The 25,760-nt window shown below is 48.4% G+C and overlaps 1 protein-coding gene across 5 annotated transcripts in view; it reads left to right on the forward strand.

Moving 5' to 3' along the window:
• Positions 1–25,760, forward strand: part of APBA2 (amyloid beta precursor protein binding family A member 2) — a 106,003-nt gene that overhangs the window by 25,477 nt on the left and 54,766 nt on the right. Inside the window, exon 2 of one of the 5 annotated variants that reach the window (XM_080980723.1) lies at positions 3,096–3,262. The exons of the other annotated variants lie outside the window; for them this stretch is intronic. The gene's annotated coding sequence lies outside the window, so the exon portion shown is untranslated. The remainder of the gene's footprint in view (positions 1–3,095; positions 3,263–25,760) is intronic. 5 annotated transcript variants of the gene reach the window in all.

A 25,760-nucleotide genomic window follows, 5' to 3' on the forward strand; every position in this document is an offset into this window, starting at 1 on the left:
TTCTTCCTAAAGCACCTTTTATAAGGCACCATATGTTTCACTGTCAGTGAAAAAGGCACGTATGCCATCTGCTTGGGTGATTTAAAAAAGCACATTTAGCAAAGGCTTGGAAAGGGAGCAAAATGTTTATACCTTTCTTGGCAGCCGGCTGACTGTTTTAACTGGGAATTCTGTCTCTAGGTCAGGGATAGGCATCAGTGGTGGAAATAAAAAACGGAAGGAAAGTCCTAAACAGGACTTTGTGTACAGTGGTACCTCGGGTTAAGTACTTAATTCGTTCTGGAGATCCGTTCTTAACCTGAAACTGTTCTTAACCTGAAGCACCACTTTAACTAATGGGGCCTCCTGCTGCCGCCACGCCACCACCGCATAATTTCTGTTCTCATCCTGAAGCAAAGTTCTTAACCCGTGGGACTATTTCTGGGGTAGCGGAGTCTGTAACCTGAAGCGTCTTTAACCTGAAGCGTATTAAACCCGAGGTACCACTGTATTCCACTTCTTATTTTTTGACCAACCATATTCTATGACAATCTCTCTCTCTCTCTCTCTCTCTCTCTCTCTCTCTCTCTCTCTCGTGTCTGTTTCTATTTTGCATAAGTTCTGTTTTTGCTAGTGGAATGGGGTTAAGGAACTGAACAAGTCACCAAAGCCTCATCTCTAACTATTGAGGATCTTACGAAGTCCCCAGCCTGCAGTACAAAATTTCAGTTGTGCATCTCCACAACCATAAGGGGCTGGACACTTTGGAAAACAAGTTTTAAATTCTGAAGTGACTATGGCAGGGTTGGGTAACCTGTGTCCACCCAGATGATGTTGGATTTAGGACAGCATGACTGGTTTCCTTGCACTGGGTGCAGCACCAAGGGGGAGGGTGCCTTGCCCTGTTCTGGGAAGGACCCATGAGGCTTTGACAGGTTCCTAGAGTCCTCCTGTCTCCTTCCCAAATCCTACTTAGTGCTTGCCCAGTGCCTCTCTTACCCAGCTTTAGGAAAGAGGCATGAAGGCTGGTGGGGAGTGGGTCATTAAATTTTGGTTTTGCGCAGGGTGCCATATTGCCAAGGTCCACCCCTGATCTGGAGGGCCAAACATTAGGCAACTCTAGTGTAAGGTGTAGGACAGCTACCAAGTCGTAGTTGAACCATTTCCATATTTGTGTGTGTGGTGGGGAGACTTTGCTGTCTAGCTCAGGCCCCATCTCTTAATCAAGGAGAGCGATGGATAGGAAAGGCCTCAGGCTTCATGGTTGCCAGGGGAAAGACCTCAAGGCATCTGGGGGGGGGGTCATTTGGCTCTTTGGCTGAAAGTGGAACAGTTGGTTTCTAATGTACTGAAATTCCCAAGGATTAATGGGGATAAGCCATTTAAAAAACAAACAAATTTAAAATCTAAGCTAGCATTCCACAACCTGGTGTCTTCCAGATGTTTTGGATTACCACTCTCATCAGCTAGCATGGCCATTGTTCAGGGAAGATAGAAACTTTCACCTCAATAAGATCTGGAGGGCACCAGGTTGGGGAAGGCAGATCCAAATTATGGCCCTGTTCAGATGCAATTGGAAAGTACAATTGTCCTTTGCATGTGCTCTGGGTTCCCAGACTTTGGGCTTCCACAGTGCTCAGTGATGCTCTGAACTTGGGGAGACCATAGCTTGTTTGAATTATAAGGGTGAAATTAAAGTAGATTACGGTTCTGAGCAAGCTTATTGAAAATGATGGACTTAAGCCCCTTTATTTCAGTGGGATTACTCAGAGTGCAACTACTGCTGGAGACTATTCAAAAAATGAAATTGATTCCTCTTCCTCACCACCCAAAAAATACAAAATGGGTTTTTTGTTTATGAATGGGACATTGGAAAGAAGATTTTGCTGCAGTCTGAAGAGGAAGAGGAAGAAGAAGAAGAAGAAGAAGAAGAAGAAGAAGAAGAAGGAGGAGGAGGAGGAGGAGGAGGAGGAGAAGAAGAAGAAGAGTTTGGATTTGATATCCCGCCTTTCACTCCCCTTCAGGAGTCTCAAAGCGGCTAACATTCTCCTTTCCCTTCCACCCCCACAACGAACACTCTGTGAGGTGAGTGGGGCTGAGAGACTTCAGAGAAGTGTGACTAGACCAGCAGCTGCAGGTGGAGGAGCGGAGACGCGAACCCGGTTCCCCAGATTACGAGTCCACCGCTCTTAACCACTACACCACACTGGCTATGAATCAAGCTTCTTTGGTATCAGAGGCGGAGCTAGCTGCTCCGGCACCCGGAGGGGCGCACATGCTGTGCACCTGGGGTGGGGGAGGGGCGAGCCGGAGTGAGCATCCCGGGGGGGGGGGGCGCTGCCGCACCCCCTTCCTCCGCCAGTTTGGTATCCAGAGTTATTCAACTCTTCCTTTTGAAGAAGAAAAAAAATCAAAGGGAGAACTTCTTGGCGAAGAAGGCAAGGAAAAGGCAGCAGCAGCTTTTAATGTCCTTGAATGTAAGTGATGAGAGGCCCCCTCTCCAAAACAGGCTTTGTAGAGATTTTTAATTAGAAATCTCAAATATTTCCCCTAAAGCATAAATTAGTTTGGTGTTAAGCTGACAAAATATCACCAGCCCACTCCTCTTTCTCTCATGTCTTCCCAGTTTATTCTAATTAGCGTAATCCTTCATAGTTTAGGAGCATGTGAATTATTTATTTATTTGGCAAATACTGCAAGCTGTGAGGTGCAGCTTAGGCACTGGAATGAAGATAACAGAGAGGATGAGGGGATCCTAAGCTTGCTCAGATACCACACCCCTTGTCCCCTGGGAAAGTCTTCAGTGGCCTCCCCACCCCTGGCTGAGAAGCAGGAGGCCTGCAGATTGTGAAACCAGCTGGTGGGCCTGACTTTGCTGGGCACTGAGGATGCCCTTCTCCTCACAATTCTCAGTTTAATGATCCTGTTTTTGCTGCCTGCCTGGGATTTCAAAAGCAGGAGGTTGGCAAACACCCAGAAGAGCACCAAGCCCGGCTGCCGGGTCAAGCCTTGGTGGGTCTTGTGCAGGGCTGCTGAGCAGAGTGGCTCAGTCTGATGGGCTGAGGGAGCCCCCTGGACTTTTCCATCTCTCTCTGTCTCTCTGACTCCCACCCCAGACCCTCTTTGCTGCAGGTTGCCTTGCTTAGGCTGATTGTCAGTGCAAGCGTGTTCAGCATCTGCACTGGCATTTTGGCACATCTTGGCAGGAGTACTGTTTGTTCATTCAGGAAGCATCCCTGACTCTCTGGAGTTCAGATCCCAGAAACTGCTGCATTATGACAAGGCAAGTACCTCAAGTTGTTGCCATAACTGGCACTGAGCCCTTGCTTTGACTCTCTTCCTCTGTGAGCTCTTTTCTTCTCAGAACTGAAACCATTCTGTGAGACCCTCAGACTGCTATTCACACCTATTAAGATTTTTTAAAATGAATTTTATTATTTATTTATTTTATTTTAAAATAATTCTTACTAGTTTTTTACACAAAAATTGACATTATTCAATTCACTTTTGGTATAATAATTTCTTACATTTTGACTTCCCATTGTTACATCTGTGGTGTTCCTCTTGTATTCCTTTATCAGTTGCTATAACTACCATTTATTTTCTATTGTATTATAACTTATATTATAGTCATTTATTTATTCTCCTTCCTCTGCCTGTTACCTCCTTCCTGTATGCGATTTCATTTGACAGTAGTTTTTTTCTCAAATAGTCTGAAAAGAACCTCCACTTTTCAACAAAGTTCTCATCTTTTTGATCTCTTAGTTTTGCTGTCAACTTCACCATCTCTGCATAGTCCATTAACTTTAAATGGACTGTTCTTTTCACTAAACATAAGAAGTCCCAAATGCTGCAACCTGTCCTTATGGTCTCCTCTTCCTCCACAACTGGCCGCTTTGACTTGGAGGTCTGGGTGCCTTGAAGGTTCTGCTCATCTGATTTCTTTGTACTGATGGAAAGGAGGTAAAAGGGTGACGGCTTCTGGTTTGGGGAGGACTGTTTGACGGTATGTAGACTTGTCACATTTCAAAAAGTAACATTCCTGACACCCCCAAAGTTGTTGAGAAGATCTAGAAGTGGGGTCAAAGCCATGCCACCATGTTCAGAATACCTGGAGAGGGGCTTGTGCGCAGGGGAACAGGACTGAGAGCTGCTGGGCAGGGAGGAAGAAGCCGCGGGTGAGAAGGTGGTGACTCCCTCCTGCTGCTTCTATGAGGCGGCCCAGAATGGCAGCAGAATACAGCCCCGGTCTCAGCGGAGCCCCCACCCCATGCGCAAGGGACAGACGCAAAGGCTGCGCTGGAGCAGCAACACCAGAGGCCGGCAGGTGGGGAGGAGACCTGGAGACCTCCGGGGGAGAAGGACCGAAGAGGCCCTCAAGGAGGGGAGACCATCCCCTCGCCGCCCACCCCGGGAGCCCAGAGAGAGAGAGGGGGGGTGCCCCATGCCTGGCGCAGGCCCTCCCCGCCAAGCACTTCGCTTTGCCCATGTCTGCATGCGTCCCCCGCTTTCTCTTCCCTCCAAAGGGCAGGGCCAAAGCGGTGGGCCAAGCAGATGCTCCAGGAGGGGGAGGACGGGGCCAAAAGGGAAGCTGACGGTGACTGAAGCGAGACAGAAAGGCTCGGTAGCACACACACACACACACACACACACACACACACACACAACCAGAAAACCTAAGAAAAACCTGGGTTGCCATATGTGCGGGAAATTCCAGACATCTATTAAAATTCAAATATTACCCCAGTTGCCATTTTAGGCGTCCAATTTCCGTACATGTCTGGAATTTTTCAGACGTATGGCAGCCCTAGACAGTGTGCGCCTGATGTCTGCTAAACACCGTCTTTAACGTATCAATTGTGCTTTAGGAAACCCGAGAATACAATTAGGAGAAAGCAAAAGTCAGCATTTAAAGCCTAAGAATACAGTACTTGTATTTGCCACCTTATTTATCTTCTCTCAATCCCCTCACCATGCACTTCTTAATTTGTATTGACCAACTTTCCCCAACCTGGTGCCCTTCAGACATTTTGGACTGCAGTTCACCACATTGCCTGTGCTTCTGGGGACTGATGGAAGTTGTTGTCTTGCAACATCTTGAGGGCGCCTGGTTGGTGTGTTTTTAATTGAGTTTTTCTAACCTGTCCACTTTATGGTCTAATGGTGGGCTCCATACAGAATGAATATAATGTATCAAAGCAACATATTTAAACACTTATCTGAAATAGTAACAGCTCTACAGATGGGGAGGGGCCTTTCCTTCCACCTCAAAGGCTCCCCACCTTGACTCATTGGTGGAAGATTTATGATGGCTGAGCCTCACCCCCTTTGGAGGGGAAAGCATTCTGCAGTCTGGGGTGTGTGTGTGTGTGTGTGGAAGGTAGCCTCCATAGGGTGTGTCACGCACCACAGTCTCTTGAGCTTCACAGGGCAGAGGTGCTGCTAAGAGGACCTCCGCTGTCCGTCTGTGTGGAAGGAAGCACCCCTTCAGCTATTTGAGGGTGTTGACACTTGCTGCACTGGTCCCATAATGCAAAGAAGGTGAGATCTTGCATCAAACCCAACTTACTGTTGCTGCTGGTATCACAAACTTGGCCACTTTCAGAGAGAATGAGAAGATGGCTGATGATGAAGCATAGGCTGGAGGCCCTTGCTCTGGACTGGGTGCAATTCAGACATACCAGACTGTTTATCTGGAAGTCCTGAGAAAGTCACTTTGGATGTTGCAGGGTGGCCTGGAGGCTTTCCCCCAGCAATTAACTGAAACTTCAGCTGATCCATGATTGGCAACTTCAGTTTGCCAGGTTGCAAGTTAAAGGTACTATTTATTAGCCTATTTTGGCTCTGGTGTGATTCTATAATAAGGAACAGGGGAGAGGAATTATTCGCCATGGTCTTTATTTTTAAGAATAAACAGTAGGGTTTGGATAGTAGTGTAAGCAAGAAACCTTATCCCTTATATACTCAATAGATCCTTGCACGCTGCAGGAGAGTTTCTCCTTTGAGTTCCAAAGATCTCAGGAGCCCACTCTGCAGCAACTTGGAGCAGGGTTTTTGGTGTGGCTGCCCCTGCTCTGCGGAACAACAGCCCTGTCCAGATGCATTTTGTGCTGTTTGGTGACTGTTCTGTGGTGGTTTTTATTACATTTTGTACATTGCCTTGGGACATATGTGGAATAATAAGAGGACAGTAGCTACAGATGTTTTATTACATATGTCAACAGAAAGGAGAGCAGCTGACTGAGTCACTGTGTGGAGCACCCTTTGCCCACTTGGTGCCCTCCTTATATTTTGGACAACCGCTCGCGTCCAGGCTTGCTGGGCTGAAGGGACCTAAATGTCTGGAGGATCCCAGGTTGGCAAAGGCTGCTCTGGAAGGACTCTGTACTGTAAAATAGTAACAAGACAAGAAGTGGCAGACAGTCTTGTATGGCAAGGCAACTACAGAGATTGTTCCTCTTTTGTGTTGTTGGTTGTTGCGCTCCTGCGTTAACCAGGAAAAACAAACATATCATATTTAAGAAACACTTTAAGCTTTTGGGAATATGCAAATGGATTTGATCAGCTGGAAGACAGATAATTAATCAGCTAAAATATATTTAATTGGCTGTCAGACCTAAACACTGTACATTTCTAGGCTTGTGATGAATACTGCTTGTGTCAGCCTAGAGGGAGGGGAGAGAGAGACAAGGAGACCAGTTGACAGAGTGAGGGAGAAATGAGTGATGCTAGAATATTTGTGCATGATGGATGGTGCTCACAAGGCAGCAATAGTGGATGGAAGAGGAGGTGGGGAGGAGAGAGACAAATGAAGATCTCTCTCCCCCCCCTTGCTCTCCCCTCCCTCTTTCCCTCTTCTGTGACTGAGTGGTGCTCAGGTTGAGTGTGTTGGAATTTGCCAGCATGGGCTGGAATCTGTTGTTGAAGAGACTATTTTTTCTCTCTCTGTACTATATCTGCACTACTGTGTCATCACCCTCTTTTCACTGTCTGTTTCCCAAGGTCTAAAGAGAAAGGAGGAGGAAAAAGGTAGAAGCAGGAGGGAAACGTATCTCTGCAATAAATGACTTTTGGGCGGAAGGGACGGCCTTGGTGGGGGGAAAGTGCGACAGTTTTTCCACCAAAGGGGAAAATTGTGATTTAAAACAATGGAATGATTTTGAGCAAAGTAGCATTGGAGAGACACTGAGAAGAACAATGTGGAGGTTTTAAAGAACAGAAGTTAGAGTAAAGCAGGGATGGGTGAATGCTGAGAGGTTAGGGGTTTTTTAAGCCAACTCTAACAAGAAGAAATAGCACAGATGGGTACAATACAAAAGCCAGCACAGCTGAGCTTTTCCAAGCTCCCTTCTGACTGTACTCAAACCTGGTTTGAAACTGCCACTTTACCCTTCTCAGCAACCCTCCAACTATCTTTACCTTTGTGACTGTGTAAAACCACCAATTTCCCCCTCTGTGTTGCTCCCAGTCTAATAAAAGGTCAAAGGACCCCTGACCATTAGGTCCAGTCGTGACCGACTCTGGGGTTGCGGCGCTCATCTCACTTTATTGGCCGAGGGAGCCGGCGTACAGCTTCCGGGTCATGTGGCCAGCATGACTAAACCGCTTCTGGCGAACCAGAGCAGCACACGGAAACGCCGTTTACCTTCCCGCCGGAGCGGTACCTATTTATCTACTTGCACTTTGATGTGCTTTTGAACTGCTAGGTTGGCAGGAGCAGGGACCGAGCAACGGGAGCTCACCCCGTCATGGCGGGGATTCCAACCGCTGACCTTTTGATTGGCAAGTCGTAGGCCACCCGCATCCCACCCCAGTCTAATACATGAATGTAAAAGACCTCTGTCTGAAACTCTGGAGAGCCACTGCTCTGGAGAGCCAGTGTAGACAACCCTGAGCTAGAGGGCCCAATGGTCTGACTTACTGCGTGGCAGGACAAGAGAAGGCGACTCGCATGTCTTCAAGAGCAAGAGTCTGGTGTTTAAGAGCTGCTAGAGAAGGAGAGCCCAGGTAGGAGAATTAGCTCAAAGGAGGTTGCTGATTGATGAACAGAGGGACTGAGGAGATGTGTGAGAAAGTACCAAAGCCAGTCAAGAAGAGGTGGTGAGACTTAAAGGGAAGAATAAGTTTCCACTTGGCTAATTCTGGTCTAGGTCATTACGTGGCACTTGCCATCTTTCGTGTGGCAAAGAAGATGGTGGTGGTGGTTGTTGCAACCCATCCATTTCCTCAGGGTAATGTGAAGGGGACTGTCCAAATTGAAACCCTGACCAGGTAAAGGTTGCCGAGTGAAGTTGTGTCTTAGGCAGGCAGGTTGAATTATCCATCAGTCTTTTCTTCCCCTGACATTTTGTGAAGGAGCAAAGGGGAGAAGCTGTTCTCATTTTTCACTGGGCTAAGACGTCCGGGTTTCTAAATGCAGGTCAGCAGCCTGTGACAGAGGGCAGAAAGTAATTAAACGTAAACCTGTCCTGGTTGAATTTCTGCAGCTGTCAAGCTGTAAAGTTCGCCAGCTCATGTTGTCTGCAGGTTTTAAAATTCCAGGGCTTGGAGCTTGTTGGGCTTATATGAACTCTGGGACACTTGCTGCAGACATTTCTGCTTGCCCTCAGCAAAAATTAATCCCCACCTCACCCCGGCCCGACTTTGGAGGCAGTTGTGTTTTGGCTTCCAAAGCAAAAGGGAGATACTTTTGTTTCATCCACCTGCATGGAAAAGGGGATGAATTGGCCTCGAGCACCTGGGATCCTGCCCCCTTTACTGCCTAATGCATTGGGTCTAATGAGCTGACCCTGGCTATAGATGGGTTGTAGTAGCTATCCCAGGCTTCCTCAACCTCGGCCCTCCAGATGTTTTTGGCCTACAACTCCCATGATCCCTAGCTAGCAGGACCAGTGGTCAGGGATGATGGGAATTGTAGTTTCAAAACATCTGGAGGGCCGAGGATGAGGAAGCCTGTTCTAGAAGTTCTGTGATAGAGAAGGCTTCTTACTTCTTCTCAGCTGTGGAATTGCATCTTTTTGAAGTCAAGTCATCTTGAGTTCCTTATAGTAGTCTTTAACACATGGTGTGCCTTTAAGTTAGGTTTGACAATTCAGCAGCAGCAGCAGCAGCAGCAACAACAACAACAACAACAACAACAACAACAACAATAGTAATATATACCCTGCCCATCTGGCTGGGTTTCCCCAGCCACTTTGGGCAGCTCCCAACCAAATATTAAAAACACAATACAGCATTAAACAATCTTTTGATATGTTGCTGTTATCTGCAAATATGGCTATAATTGTTTTCATGTTTAAATCATTTACCAGCTAGGCCTACTATATGTCGGCATTGGTATCTGATCTCAGGGCACAGCTTTTGAACAGCGCATGGCACCAATGGCTCCCAGTCAGACATTGCCACTCCGACTGGCTTGCGTGGCCAGTTTTTCTGGCCCCAGGAATCAGAGCCCATTGTACTGTTTAAACAGCAAATGCCTGGATTCCACAGAGGAGGCAAACCTATGCCAGGGCAACCTTCATGTTTGGACATGTGGGTTTTTGTTTTTGCTTGTTCTGCAAGATTCTGATTGGGAAAGGACTGCGGCTCAGTGGTATGCAAAAGGTCCAAAGTGCCCGGCATCTAAAGGTCGGACTGGGAGATCCCGCTGCCTGAAACCTTGAAGAGTTATTGCCAGTTGGAGGAGAAATTTCTGAGCTAGGTGGGTGTCCCTGAGCGAGGTGGATCAATGGTCTGAGCTCAGTACAGTGGTACCTCTGGTTGCGAACGGGACCCCTTCTGGTACTTCTGGGTCGCCGCAGGACGTATCCTGAAAGAATGTAACATGAAGCGGACGTAACATGAGGTATGACTGTATAAGGCAGCTTCCTGTAATTGTCATGTTGTGTAGACCAAAAATCCTGGAGAGCAGCTGCCAGTCAGTGTAGACAGTACTGAGTTACATGGATCCATGGTGTGACTTTCTATAAAGCAGCTTCCCATGTAAATGATTAAAGACCATCTTCCTTTTTCACAGCTTCCTGTGCTCCTACACAGAATTCATGCTGAGAATCTACTTCCTAGGCAAATGACTGTGGAGAATCTTTTCAAAATGTGTTTTCGCTTCTAGAAGAGTTTGTTTGTCTGTCAGAGGTCATTGACTGATACTCTGCACAAATTGCATTCCCCTTCTCTCTGGATATGGCTGGCTCTCAACCTTCCCTTTGTGGGTCAACCAACCTCCATTTTCATGCTCTTCCTTTCCCCCATTTAGCATAAAGCTTTCACCTTCTCTGAAGCCACAGGAATAATTTAGCTGCTGCTCACAATGGCATGGCACATGAAAAGCCAGTTGGAAAGAGGGCACAGAGGCTTCCATTGTCGACACGCCTGTTGCTTCCCAAGAGGAGGTGATTTCCTGTGCATCTTGGGGACTGAATATGTTATGTACTGAGTTGAATAGGATCCAAACTGCAGCAGTCTGATTGGTCCTAGAACAATGCAGCAGTATGACTGGTTGGCAGGAACCACCCAATCATGCTCCAGATATAAGTGAATCCACAACCTGATTGGCTTACAGTAGAATTGCAGAATTAGCCAATCATGTGCAGCCCATTGTGTAAATAATGTATATAAAGCAGATACTTTGAGGGGACATTCATTCATTCCTCCTCACCACTATGAGCTGAATAAAGAGCATGAAATCGCTTTGCGACTCTGAGTATATTTCACTGGCGACGAGGATGGGATCCCACTGAGCTGACTGCCACACACAGCACTGCAGCACCGCCACCTGCCGCACCGCTACCTCGCACCATGTATCCAGGCTTCAGCTTCGGGACACAAGGAACTCAGAATGGCAACCGACAGCAGCTTCTCGCCGTTCAACCCAGCATCTGGAGACTGGGAAGCATAGGCCTCCCGTTTCACCTTCCTCCTAGAAGCCAAAGGGGTCACTGACGAAGAAGACGCCAAGAAGAGGGCGATATTCTTCAGTGTCTGCGGAGAGGAGACATTTGAAATCGCCCGGGCTCTCCTTGCGCCTGAAGACGTCGCTACTGTTCCATACAAAACAAGAATGGAACAGCTGAAGAGGCACTTTTCGCCGCAGCCCTCAGTGGTGGCTCGTCGAAATGCCTTCTACGCAAAGCGGCAAGCCCCTGGGGAAACCATAACTGGGTTTGTGACCTCTCTCCGCCAAGCCGCCCGGTTCTGCAACTTCTCAGAGCTGGAGAACATGCTTCGTGACCGCCTCGTCGGTGGCCTGAAGGATGAGAAGCTGCAACGACGCCTCTACGCTAAGAAGGACCTAACGTTCCAGGTCGCTCTGGAGGAGGCCCTGGCAACGGAAGCTGCCAAGAGGTCGACGCAAGAGGCACGGCCGAGCCTGCCATCCCAACCGAGGGTCCACCACGAAGACCTCACCGATGACTCAGGATTTGACAGGGAGGAGGTGCACCGAGTACAGCAGCGCACTCAAGCAGCCCACACACCACAGCTGCCTTGACGAGAAAGAGGGAATTGCGCAAGCTGCGGGGAAAGTCACGAGAGGAGGACCTGCCGTTTCCGCAATGCAGAGTGCAGGCAGTGCAGAAAATCGGGACACATCGCCCGGGTGTGTTGAGCTCGGCCCACCCGATGCCAGGCATCAGATGACCAATCCAAGAGCCCCAGGTCCCGGGGCCCAACGCACCAAGGCAACTCGACGGAGCTCACGGACTTCCAGGTATACCAGTTGCCCCACCCCAACGTAGAGAAAATTTATGTAGAGGTACAGATAGAGGGGGGCCCATGCCGCATGGAGCTTGACACGGGTTCAACTCTATCCATAATCTTGGCAAGGACCTTAAGGAAACTGTGTCCTACTGGGGGTCCCAAACTCAGGCCGGCCCAATTAACCGTCCAGGACTTCCAGAAACGTAAGGTCCCCACAATGGGGGTGGGGACCTTCAGGGTGCAATACCGAGGGTGGACGCGGCAACTGGACTTGCTTGTGGTCAAGGGCCCCTACATTAGCTTACTGGGATTGGCATGGTTTGGACCACTGGGGCTAGCCATCACCGGGGTGAACCACACTACCTTACAAGTGGACGTGGACGCCATATGCAAGGAATTTCCAGGGGTTTTCGATGGGAAATTGGGACAGTATACGGGCCCCCCCATTGCTCTACAGCTTGACCCCGCAGTACGACCGGTCAGGTTCAAGGCCCGCCGAGTCCCGTTCGCCCTGAAACCCCGTATAGACGAGGAATTGGACCGGCTCGTGGAGCAAGGAGTGCTGGAGCCGGTGCCTAATGCCCCCTGGGAAACCCCAATCGTCACACCCGTCAAGCCTAATGGTTCGGTCCGTATCTGCGCAGACTACAAATGTACCATAAACACGCCCTCACAGCCCATGCATACCCAGTGCCAGTGCTCAGCCATGTCCTTGCCACCCTGGCTGGGTCGAAAATTTTTGGCAAGCTGGACTTGGCCCAAGCATATCAACAGCTGCCAGTAGATGAGGCCACAGCAGAGGCACAGACGATTGTGACGCACAGAGGAGCGTTCAGGGTAAAGCGGCTGCAATTCGGTGTCAGTGTGGCACCAGGCATATTCCAGAATCTAATGGACTCGCTCCTTAAAGGGATTCCTGGCGTCACCCCCTTCTTCGATGATGTGTTGATTGCTGGGCCCACACCAGAGGAGTTTGAGGACCGCCTCCGCACCATTCTGCACCGTTTCCAGACGGCGGGTCTCAAGGTGAAGCGGGAAAAATGTCTACTAGGAGTGCCTCAGGTGGACTTTCTGGGATTTATGGTGGACGCAGAAGGGGTCCACCCGACTGGGGACAAGGTACGGGCCATTTGTGATGCCCCAGCGCCCAAGAGCAAGACTGAACTTCAGGCCTTCTTGGGACTATTGAACTTTTACCATTCCTTCCTTCCCCACAAGGCGGCGGTAGCGGAGCCCCTACACAGACTCCTGGACAAGCAGGCCCCTTGGGTGTGGGGCCAGCGCCAGGAGGCTGCATTCCAGGCAGTCAAGGACTTGCTTGTCTCAAACTCGGTCTTGGCACACTTCGATGAGAGGCTGCCGGTGGTGCTAGCATGCGACGCCTCGCCCTATGGCATTGACGCTGTCCTGGGACACCAACTCCCGGATGGAAGAGAGGTACCGGTAGCATACTTTTCCCAGACACTCAACGCAACCGAGCGGAACTACTCGCAAATAGACAAGGAGGGGCTGGCAATCGTGAAAGGAGTAAAAAAATTCCACGATTTCTTGTACGGGCGGCCCTTCACCGTGGTGACTGACCACAAGCCGTTGCTTGGCTTGTTTGCCGAAAAGCAGACCCCCCAAGTGCTGTCTCCTCGCGTCCTCAGGTGGTCAATTTTCCTTGCCAGCTACCAGTATGCACTGATTCACCGCCCGGGGAAGGCGATGGGCCATGCGGACGCCCTCAGCAGGCTACCACTACCGGAAACAGGCCCCGACCCAGCACCTGCACAAGAGTTTATGAGCCTGGAGCTGCTTCCCGACCGCCCCATTCAGGCACAAGAAGTTGCACACCATTCTAAGAAAGAGAGGGTCCTCTCCCGGGTCCTGGACTGGGTGTGGAGGGGATGGCCCAGCAGCAGCCCTGGGCCAGAATTCGCTGGCTACACAACCCGCAAACATGAACTGTCGGCCCACAAGGGGTGCCTGTTATGGGGAAGCAGGGTCATTGTTCCCCAGCCCCTCCGCAAAAGGGTCCTCACAGCCCTACATGAGACACACCCAGGGGTAGTAAGAATGAAGACCCTGGCCAGGAGTTATGTGTGGTGCCCGGGGATCGACGGAGAGATAGAGGCCTGGGTCAAACACTGCCAGGCCTGCCAAGAATCCCGCCCAGATCCCCCAAGGGCCCCAGTCCAGTCCTGGGAGTCCGCCCGAGCACCATGGTCACGCCTGCGTGTGGACTTCGCTGGCCCCTTTCAGGGGAAAACATTCTTCATAGTGGTGGACTCCTACACCAAATGGCTGGAAGTCGCACTGGTATCGTCCACTTCTACATCCGCAGCCATCAAGGTTCTACGCAGGCTGTTTGCAACCCATGGGCTCCCTGACACTCACGTCTCAGACAACGGGACTGCATTTACGTCAGGAGAATTCCAAACCTTCACAGCGCAGAACGCCATCCACCACATCCGTTCGGCGCCATTCCACCCTGCCACCAATGGCCAAGCAGAACGCATGGTGCGGACCACCAAGGACACCCTTCGCCGCATGACGCAAGGGGATTGGGAGTACCGCCTTGCCACATTCCTCCTAGCACAGCACAGCACAGCACCCCCAGCTCAACGACTGACCGGAGCCCCGCTGAACTACTAATAGGTCGGCGCCTTGCAATCAGATTGGACCGCCTTCACCCCGATAGAGCTCAGGATGAGGTAGTGGTGGGGGAAGGCAGGAACCCCCGGACCTTCGAGGCCCAGGACCCAGTGTACGCAAAGAATTTTGGGGCAGGCCCAGCATGGGTACCCGCCACAGTCACCAGGGTCACTGGCCCCGTGTCGTACGAGGTGCTAACGGATGGGGGGCAATGCTGGCGCCGCCACTGCGACCAGATACGGCGATGATTCCCGGGAGAAAACCAGGAGGAGGAAAGGTCAGAGGAGTCCCAAGCCCCAGAGAGGACCCGCGAGGCCGAAAGGACACCGGAACCAGAACCATGACTGAGCGAGCCGGTTGCGCCAGACCAAACAGGCCCATCACAGCCAGCATCCTTGGAACACGAGCCAGAACCTGAACCCTGGACCAAGGAACACCACAGGCCGCAATGCACACGTAGGCCGCCAGCGTACCTCGAGGACTATGAATGCGACCTCCCGGGCAGGACTGGAACTTAGAGGGGAGGGGTGTTATGTACTGAGTTGAATAGGATCCAAACTGCAGCAGTCTGATTGGTCCTAGAACAATAGGATTCAGAATGCAGCAGTCTGATTGGTCCTAGAACAATGCAGCAGTATGATTGGTTGGCAGGAACCACCCAATCATGCTCCAGATATAAGTGAATCCACAACCTGATTGGCTTACAGTAGAATTGCAGAATGAGCCAATCATGTGCAGCCCATTGTGTAAATAATGTATATAAAGCAGATACTTTGAGGGGACATTCATTCATTCCTCCTCACCACTATGAGCTGAATAAAGAGCATGAAATCACTTTGCGACTCTGAGTATATTTCAGAATATTAAAGGGATTTGGAACGATGAACGAAGAAACATGTGAGATGTACCTTAAGACATTTCACTTCTTTGGACATTGCTCTGCAGAGTGAGGCAAAAATCGGGGGGAAGAAGGTGCAGTGACTGCTTAAAAAAATAAATCCCATTTCTTTCTTTTTATTCCCAAAGTAAAAAATCATATATTTGTTGTTGCAAATCTATGTCTCAAATAAAGCAGCTGTGTGAACAGTTCCCACTGGTTTGTGGGGAAAGAAACAAATAACCTATGACCTGGGAAAGACCTTGAGCAGCCCTACGTAGGGCCAGGCTGCTGGGCATGCGGAAGGGCCACAGGATTGATCCCCAGGAAGGGGAAAGACTCCTGTCTGAAACTGGAGAGCTGCTGCCAGCCATTGTTGATATCACTGGGCTAGATGGACCCATGATCAGCGGTGGTGTCATGGTACTCCTCTAAGGGGGAAGGTGTGCCTTATGGGGAAGGTACGGGGAGAGCTTTCAGTTACAGCTCCTGCTTCATAGGAAATGAAACTTGCAAACAAAGGGAAATAGGTTCTTACAGGAGCAAATGGCATAGACAGGGGTGAGTTTCAGGTGGCATGTTCTTTTCTCATTTATTTGTTTCTACAATGGAACAGCTTGAGGTTACTGGTCAGGGTTTGGGGCCAGGATATCTCTGATGGACAGCCTTTCCCTACATGGAACATAGGTTGTGTAAATTGTGTTGCCATGACGTTATTTTGCTCCCTTTATTTCAACGCAAAGCATCAACAACAGTGAATTGTGATTGTATTCAATGGATTGATTTCTGTACTGGACATAGAATGAATAAGCATCCACCTGCAATTTCTGTCCCTATTTCCATTAGGATTCTCTGGATTTTCTGGGACACAAAGCAGGGCTTTCTTGGATGTGGCACCCAGATTATGGAACTCCCTCCTTACAAAGAGGCCTGCTTTGTCCCCTCATTGTTGGCCTTTCCCCCCACATAAGTACAGGCGGCAAACATTTGGAGCATGTCCAGCTGACGTGTGGGTCCTTTTGGACCCAGAAGAAGGCAGAATGGGTGGTGGGGATTGTTATGGGGGTGTGGCGCAAAGTAATGGGGCAGGGCGTTCTTATTTGTTCTCCACTGACATGCGCAGCAGCCAGGATTGGAATGCCTGCGCAACTTGGTCACCACCTGTAGTGAAGATGTTTTGATTTTGACAGGCCTTTCCTTTGAATGAAATTTTACTCCAACTGTGATTGTTTTTTTTGTTTTTTTAAATGGTTGTATCCAGTCCTGACATGGTTGTTATTTAATATTATTAGTATTGTGGTTTTAGATATAGGTATGGTAGGTAGGTAGATGTGTGTGGATAGGAGGTATCTATCCATCCCTAGGTATGCAGAGGTAGAGATATACAGTGTTTTGTTTAGGGTTACTTTCATTTTGACTCACGAAAATCACTGGGAAAGGAAATGAAGCCGCCATCGGGGGTGGTAACAATGAAACTGACCAATCACCTGCTAGATTCCAACTCCTACTTCACACATTAAACGCTGGCTTCCGTCTGAGACTCAGGAAACACCATGACAGGAAATGAGGCCGCCATCGGGGGTAGCAACAGAACTGACGATTCACCGTCAGTTTTTAGTTTCTTCTCATGTTAGATTCACAAAATGTTTCGGGGTATGCATACCCCTGCATCTCTCCAGAAAAAAGCACTGGAGATATATATATAAATAACTTTAATACTTCAGCTGCCATTGTTATAAGTTGTGATGTATGTTGTACAGGAATACAGGGTTTCATAGAGTCATAGAATTGTAGAGTTGGAAGGGACCCCAAGGGCCATCTAGTCTATCCCCCTGCAGTGCTGGAATCTCAGCTATAGCATCCCTGACAGATGGACACCCAACCTCTGCTTCAAAACCTCCAAGGAAGGAGAGTCCACAGCCTCCCAGGGGAGACCGTTCCATGGTCAAACAGCTCTTACCACCAGAGAGTTCTTCCTGATGTTAATATTATTATGGGCTCTCATATATGGAAACACAGAAGTTACAGGCAACAGAATCATAGCTGTGTCCCCCTTAGAGAATGAGTGGAAAGAAAATGAATGAATAAAATAATAATGAAATTAATGATGTTGTTAATTATCAAAATTAAGAAATGGCTTCCCCCCTTTAACATTTCTGTTTTAATGGGGAACGATGCGTCTTTTACATCAATGAACCATTTGTTAAAGGTGCAACCCTTGTGAGAATCACAACTCCTCTTTTCTCTTCTGGCTGATGAATGCTGTCCACCCTGCAATGCCAACGCTTTGGCAGTCAGAAAGATCTGTGAGTGTAGCTGGGAAGATTTTGAACGTTGCTCACCAAGGACTTTCAAAAAGCAATCTGCTAACAAGCAGCCTCTTTCCCCTTAAGCTGTGAAGCTTGTCTTATGCCATCTGGAACTGGAGCACAAACAGCACTGGAAAGGCAAGGAGAGTTTGGGAGCTTTTAAAACTTCTTTTTAAAAAATAAAATGTGTGCATTCTGGAGAGCCTCCCCAGCTGCTTGGTATTTTGCTGCTTGTTGTAGCCAGCTTGGCTGGAAGGGATCCTGGAGCATGCCCAGAGCCTTTTAGGAAGCTAGTAAACCACCGAGTGTATCTCGGACTGCCAGAACTAACTGATTAGAAAATGGAGCTTCTGGTCGATGAAGCTGTGATTGTGAAACAGTCAAGCTCCATGTGCAGAGCCTGATGGCTTATAGTACAGTGGTACCTCGGGTTAAGTACTTAATTCGTTCCGGAGGTCTGTTCTTAACCTGAAACTGTTCTTACCCTGAAGCACCACTTTAGCTAATGGGGCCTCCTTCTGCTGCTGCTGCCACGCCGCCAGAGAACGATTTCTGTTCTCATCCTGAAGCAAAATTCTTAACCTGAGGTACTATTTCTGGGTTAGCAGAGTCTGTAACCTGAAGCGTATGTAACCTGAAGCGTATGTAACCCAAGGTACCACTGTAAACCTGCTTGGGGAAGAGTTCCAAACTAAGAAGCAACACCATTTTTTCATGTGTGTGTACCCAAACGTAAACTTTTCAGTATACTATATTTATTTTACATATTTAAATTCTTACCTGGCTTCTAGGAAGCTCAGGGCAAGTGTGCACATTTCTGGCTTATTGTGGTTAATTGAACAGTAGAATGGATTTCAGGGGTCAGAATCATTGAGTGCCTGTCAGCACCCACAGTTCTCCAGGGGGCCCACTGCCCCCCCCCCAAACATACAGATCCAACTGTCCCTGCTCCCCCTGCCTTCTCTGGCATGCAAGATGTGACTCAAGTGAGAAGCATCCTTCACTCGGCTGGTTTCTCCTCTCTCTGTCCTTATACATGTTGGGTAGGGTCTCATAGGCATAGAGCAAGTGAATAGGCAGTGGAAGGAGAAGTGAGGACCCGCTAAAGACACACGGTTGTATCTTGTCCACAGACACTCACCTGGGGCTGGCACAGACATGTATCATGCTGACAGCCTGATCAGACTGAAATCCAGAAGCTGCAGTTTCCCACGGCATTTGAACACAAAATCATGGGTTGTTTTTCACTTGCAAACCAGGCCCAACAAGCCAGCAACAGGATCCATTTAAGGGATCCTGGTTTGTTGGGGGAAAGCAACCCACAGCCCTGGTTTTAGACTTCATGGGAAGCTGCGCTTAATTTTGGCTTGTTTCTCCAACTTATGCCATGGAGGAAGTGATGGGGGCATACAATGGAACGCTGTTAATGCCCCCCAAATTGTCAGAAATCCTGGTTTATCATGAGACCTGAACACAACCATGGTTTTCATATCTGCTTAAAGCTTTCATTAGCTTTTCTTCACTGACTCTTGGGAATAAAACATTAAAACTACCTGCAAAGCAGTTGAGCCATTTTGTGTTTGGTATTTAGCATACAGTGGTTTCCTTCTGTTTTAGAGGCTGCTGCACCCAGGGGGGTTCAAAACATTAGCCCAGGAAACTGAAACATAAGATGTGGGGGCAGAAATCAGAAACTTAGCAAAATTATGATGCCCTTCTACTTGGTTAAGAATTTGGGTGGGGAAAACGTGAATAGTGTTCACTATAGTGTATACTGTATATCAGTGAATGGGACGCGGGTGGCACTGTGGGTTAAACCACTGAGCCTAGGGCTTGCCAATCAGAAGGTTGGCAGTTCGAATCCCCGCGACGGGGTGAGCTCCCTTTGCTCTGTCCCAGCTCCTGCCAACCTAGCAGTTCGAAAGCACGTCAAAGTGCAAGTAGATAAATAGGTATCGCTCCAGCGGGAAGGTAAACGGCGTTTCCATGTGCTGCTCTGGTTCGCCAGAAGCGGCTTAGTCATGCTGGCCACATGACCCGGAAGCTGTACGCCGGCTCCCTTGGCCAATAAAGCGAGATGAGCGCTGCAACCCCAGAGTCAGCCACGACTGGACCTAATGGTCAGGGGTCCCTTTACCTTTACATCAGTGAAGCTGGTAAACGGGAGAGAGAAGAGCATAGAGGTCAGGGGGAAGGAGAAGCCAGGAGAGTGTCGCAGAAGACCTAGGTAGAATCTACACACATATAAAAAATGCTGTGAAAATGCTTTTTTAGAAAACGTTTTGAAAAATATATTGAATTTGCGATAGCTCACCATTGCCATCAAGTGTGACATTTGTAAGTTACACTTTACAACACATTTAAAATGTTTTATTTGCAGCTGTATAGCTGAGTCCCCAGACTCCAGACTCAAGGCAAAAGGAGCCGAGTTTAAAGGATGGGTGTGGCACAAAGTGATCTGAAAGGAAAGGCTAAAGTAGGGAAACAGGGCAGATGTTTCAGAGGAAAGCTTTCTCATAATGTGGACAGGCTGCTTGGACGCGTGAAAGCAACCACCTGTCTCCTTGATCTTTGCCCATCCTGGCTAATAAAAGCAAGCCGGGAAGGGCTGGGCGATGGGCTCTGCGGGGTGGTGAATGCTTCCCTCTGTGAGGGAACATTCCCAGATCCGCTGAAAGAGGCGGTCATTAAACCGCTTCTTAAAAAACCATCTTTAGACCCGGCCAGTATGGCCAACTATCGCCCAGTCTCAAATCTTCCATTCTTGGGCAAGGTGATTGAGCGCGTGGTTGCTGAACAACTCCAGGCACGCCTGGAGGATGCGGACCATTTGGATCCCTTCCAATCGGGATTCAGGCCTCACCATGGGACTGAAACTGCCTTGGTCGCACTGGTTGATGATCTCCGGCGAGCTAGGGACAAAGGTGAGAGTTGTTTCCTGGTTCTGCTGGATCTCTCAGCGGCCTTTGATACAATCGATCATAACATCCTTCTGGACCGTCTAGAGGGGCTGGGAGCTGGGGGCACTGTTATACAGTGGTTCCGCTCCTTCCTCCTGGGCCGTGTCCAGAAAGTGGTGGTGGGGGATGAGTGTTCAGACCCCTGGGCCCTCACTTGTGGGGTGCCTCAGGGTTCCGTCCTCTCCTCCATGCTTTTTAACATCTATATGAAGCCGCTGGGAGAGATCATCAGGGGATTTGGACTGGGTGTCCATCAGTATGCAGATGATACCCAGCTCTACCTCTCTTTCAAATCAGAACCAGTGAAGGCGGTGAAGGTCCTGTGTGAGTGCCTGGAGGCGGTTGGAGGATGGATGGCGGCTAATGGATTGAAGTTGAATCCTGACAAGACAGAAGTATTGTTTTTGGGAGACAGGGGGCAGGCTGGTGTGGAGGACTCCCTGGTCCTGAATAGGGTAACTGTGCCCCTGAAGGACCAGGTGCGCAGCCTGGGAGTCATTTTGGACTCACAGCTGTCCATGGAGGCACAGGTCAATTCTGTATCCAGGGCAGCTGTCTACCAACTCCACCTGGTACGCAGGCTGAGACCCTACCTGCCCGCGGACTGTCTCGCCAGAGTGGTGCATGCTCTGGTTATCTCCCGCTTGGACTACTGCAATGCGCTCTACGTGGGGCTACCTTTGAAGGTGACCCGGAAACTACAATTAATACAGAATGCGGCAGCTAGACTGGTGACTGGGGGTGGCCGCCGAGACCACATAACACCGGTCTTGAAAGACCTACATTGGCTCCCAGTACGTTTCCGAGCACAATTCAAAGTGTTGGTGTTGACCTTTAAAGCCCTAAACGGCCTCGGCCCAGTATACCTGAAGGAGCGTCTCCACCCCCATCGTTCTGCCCGGACGCTGAGGTCCAGCGCCGAGGGCCTTCTGGCGGTTCCCTCATTGCGAGAAGCAAAGCTACAGGGAACCAGGCAGAGGGCCTTCTCGGTAGTGGCGCCCGCCCTGTGGAACGCCCTCCCATCAGATGTCAAAGCAATAAATAACTACCTGACATTTAGAGGGCATCTTAAGGCAGCCCTGTTCAGGGAAGCTTTTAATCTGTGATATTTTACTGTATTTTTTGTTTCTATGGAAGCCGCCCAGAGTGGCTGGGGAAACCCAGCCAGATGGGCGGGGTACAAATAATAAATTATTATTATTATTATTATCATTATTATTATTATAATCAAATTGTTTTTATGGGTAACTGCTCAGCATTCCTAAGAATGTGTGCCCCCTTTCTCATGTCATTACAGCAACTATTTGCTCTTTTAAAAAGAAAAGCCTACAGTACAAGGGGGAGAGTCTATTTTCAGCATAGGGGCCATATTCTCTTCTGGGCAGTCGGCCAAAGGACACATGCGACTGGTGAGCGATGCCAGAGGCAAACGTATGCAGAGCAGCAAATGGACATTTTACCTTCGCGCACATCTCTCTTTAATTCCATCCAGAGGAGCAAGAGACATTGTGCACATTAAAGTTCAATTTGTGTTATACATTACTCATAAAATCGTAGAATGGTAGAGTTGGAAGGGGTCCTGAGGGTCATCTAGTCCAACCCCGGCAATGCAGGAATCTCAGCTGAAGCATCCACGACAGATGGCCATCCAAACTGCTTAAAGACCTCCAAGGAAGGAGAGTCCACCACCTCCCAAGGGAGTCTGTTCCACTGTCAAACAGCTCTTACTGTCAGGAAGTTCTTTCTGGTGTATAGTCAGAATCTCTTGTCTTGTAACTTGAAGCCATTAGTTCTAGTCCTACCCTCTAGAGCAGGTATAAGCAAACTCAGGCCTCCAGATGTTTGGAGACTACAATTCCCATTATCCCTGACCACTAGTCCTGTTAGCTAGGGATGATGGGAGTTGTAGTCCCAAAACATCTGGAGGGCCAAGTTTGCCTATGCCTGCTCTACAGCTGGAGAAAACAAGCTTGCTCCATCTTCCACATGGCAGCTCTTTAGAACGGTGACGATGGCTGCCATACCTCCTCTCAGTCTCCTCTTTTCCAGGCAAAACATACCCAACTATGATTTATACTTCATTTCTGTAAGACTTTTTGAAATCGTTTTCTTTAAGAGAGAGAGAGAGAGAGAGAGCGCATTAAACATCAACAGGAAGTCTCTCAGCAAGAAAAAGATGAATTATGTCCGCTGCCTTTTAATTTCTCCCCCCCCCCCCCAGTTAATGTTATTTCCTTAATCGAGGTCTGAATCCACTATCTTGCTTGCAACAGCAATATGGATTCCTTCTGGAATGTACAAGAATAAGTACATATTTTTTTTTACTTTTTTAAAAAAGACTACTGAGACATTGGCAAACTGTCCCCCCCCCCTTTTTAATGAAAGTTTTAGGCTTCCACCATCTGTTCTGCCCATAATTATGCAGGCCAAAATAACATTATTTTACAGCTATATCAGTAAGTGCAAAGACATTAGCGATCTGCTTCCCTGCTGCATTTACACAGAGCCTTCTCGAGAGTTCTCACTCAGCCCACACATTCCAAAAGGCAACTGGTTCATATCAGATACTGTCTTTCTACTACCTCATGCCATGTGTATCATTTCAATTGCAAGTACCATTGCCAATTAGCCTCTTTTATAAAGTCCAATAAGGAAATCAAATGTGTATTGTCAAATACCTCATGTTCTATATAGCCTGGGATGCTGAAGTTCTCCACACCCCCAAAAATCACTGATCTGACCTGACTTGTCTCAAAAAAGGGTATCATGAAGCTGGGAGCGGTGCAGAAAAGGACAACGAAACCCATGGATAGCCAGTGTCCCCCCTAGATGTTTTTATTATTATTATTATTTTATTATTATTTCAGAAAAGTACATACTTCTTGATTGTAGACAAACCTCAAAGCGGGTTTTCAACAACATACTGCCATCATAAACAGAGATGTTGTTGATCTCAAGCTCCCATGTCTCCCAGCCAGCATGGCCAATGGTCAGGTAGGCTGGTATTTGTAACCCAGCCACATCTGGAAGGCAAAAGCTACCCTTTTGCAAACTTATTAAGGTCATTGTTGGAGGCAGAATACCTCTGGATACCAGTTGCTGGGAATCAGATGTTGTGCTCAGACCTGCTTGTGGGCTTGCCACAAGTATCTGGTTGGCCAGTGTGGGAATAATAATAATAATAATAATAATAATAATAATAATAATAATTCATTTATACCCTGCCCATCTGGCTGTGTTTCCCCAGCCACTTTGGGCAGCTCCCAACAGAATATTAGAACATGATAAAACATCAAACATTAAAAACTTCCCTAAACAGGGCTGCCTTCAGATGTCTTCTAAAAGTCAGATAGTTGTTTATTTCCTTGACATCTGGTGGGAGAGCATTCCACAGGGCGAGAACCACTACTGAGAAGGCCCTCTGCCTGGTTCTCTGTAACCTCACTTCTCGCAGTGAGAGAACCGCCAGAAGGCCCTTGGAGCTGGATCTCAGTGCCCGGGCTGGACGATGTGGGTGGAGACATTCCTTCAGGTCTATAGGGCCAAGACCGTTTAGGGCTTTAAAGGTCAGCACCTTTAAATTGTGCTTGGAAACGTACTGGGACTGAATGTAAATCCTTTAGGACCAGTGTTATATGGTCTTAGCGGCCACTCCCAGTCACCAGTCTACCTGCCGCATTCTCGATTAGTTGTAGTTTCCGAGTCACCTTCAAAGGTAGCCCCACGTAGAGTGCATTGTAGTAGTCCAGGCAGGAGATAACCAGAGCATGCACCACTCTGGCAAGGTGGTGAGCTGGCAGGTAGGGTCTCAGCCTGCGTACCAGATGGAGCTGATAAACAGCTGCCCTGGACAAAGAATTGACCTGCGCCTCCATGGACAGCTGTGAGTCCAAAATGACTCCCAGGCTGCGCACCTGGTCCTTCAGGAGGACAGTTACCACATTCAGGACCAGGGAGTCCTCCACACCTGCCTGCCCCTGTCCCCCAAAAACAGTACAGTCGTACCTTGGTTGTCGAACACCCCAGAACTTGGACGTTTTGACTCCCAAATGCTGCAAACCTGGAAGTGATTGTTCCAGTGATTGCGAATGCTCTTTTGGAACCCAAATGTCCAACAGGACTTACATGGCTTGTGATTGGCTGCAGGAGCCACAATTTGGTTTTCAAATGTTTTGGAAGTAGAATGGACTTCTGGAACGGATTCCGTTCGACCTCCAAGGTATGGCTGTACTTCTGTCTTGTCAGGATTCAACGTCAATCTGTTAGCTGCCATCCATCCCCCAATCGCCTCCAGATACTCACACAGTGAACAGGGAACAGGATACTAGACTAGCTGGGAATTTGGTCTAATCCAGTCTCAGGGCTCTTCTTACCTTCTTAAGAGGCAGTGACAAAAAAGGCTAAAGCACAGATGGGATGATGAGAGTTGCAGCTCATGAATAAATAAAAAATAGGTGAGAAAGGGTTAGGCATCTGGGAAACAAGACCTTGGCAATCCTACTGGCAGTTGAACCCAATGTGTTCTGACTATACTCACATTTAGCTTTAGGCGCAATCCCTGGAACGTAACCCATGTGTCAGTTGCAGGCTTACTATAAATGAAGCTGAGGTCAGTGTGGTGTAGTGGTGAAGAGCGGTGGACTCGTAATCTGGTGAACCAGGTTCGCTTCCCCGCTCCTCCACCTGCAGCTGCTGGGTGACCTTGGACTAGTCACACTTCTCTGAAGTCTCTCAGCCCCACTCACCTCACAGAGTGTTTGTTGTGGGGGAGGAAGGGAAAGGAGAATGTTAGCCGCTTTGAGACTCCTTCGGGTAGTGATAAAGCAGGATATCAAATCCAAACTCTTCTTCTTCTTCTTCTTCTTCTTCTTCTTCTTCTTCTTCTTCTTCTTCTTCATGTCCCCTTGTGGATATGCTGCTGTTTGTTTTCCCTGAAAAGGCTTATGACACTTCCTGCTTCCTGTTGCATGTCCATGGCATTCCATCAATCCTATTTTAATCAAAGTCCCTTTGGTATTCCTATTGGACCCTCCTATACTTTTCTGTCTCTGATTTTTATTGTTTTTAAAGAAACATTTTGTTCAAAAGCAGCTTGTTCTCTCAGTCTCGCCATGTGATTTAATATCAGTCGCTAGGAGTGCTCAGCTTGTTAGGAATTGTAAGAATTAAATGAGTCACTGGGAGGAGAAAAAAATGTTTTTATGCTTGATAATGAATAGGCCAGCTTCTCTGCAGGTGTAAAGTTGACACATTTCTTTTGAAATCAAGGGCAGTGTGCTAGCAAGGAGGAATCCTTGTTCC

This window comes from Podarcis pityusensis (genome assembly GCF_964106645.2).
Source record: "Podarcis pityusensis genome assembly, chromosome: 14".
Classification (NCBI taxonomy): domain Eukaryota; kingdom Metazoa; phylum Chordata; class Lepidosauria; order Squamata; family Lacertidae; genus Podarcis; species Podarcis pityusensis.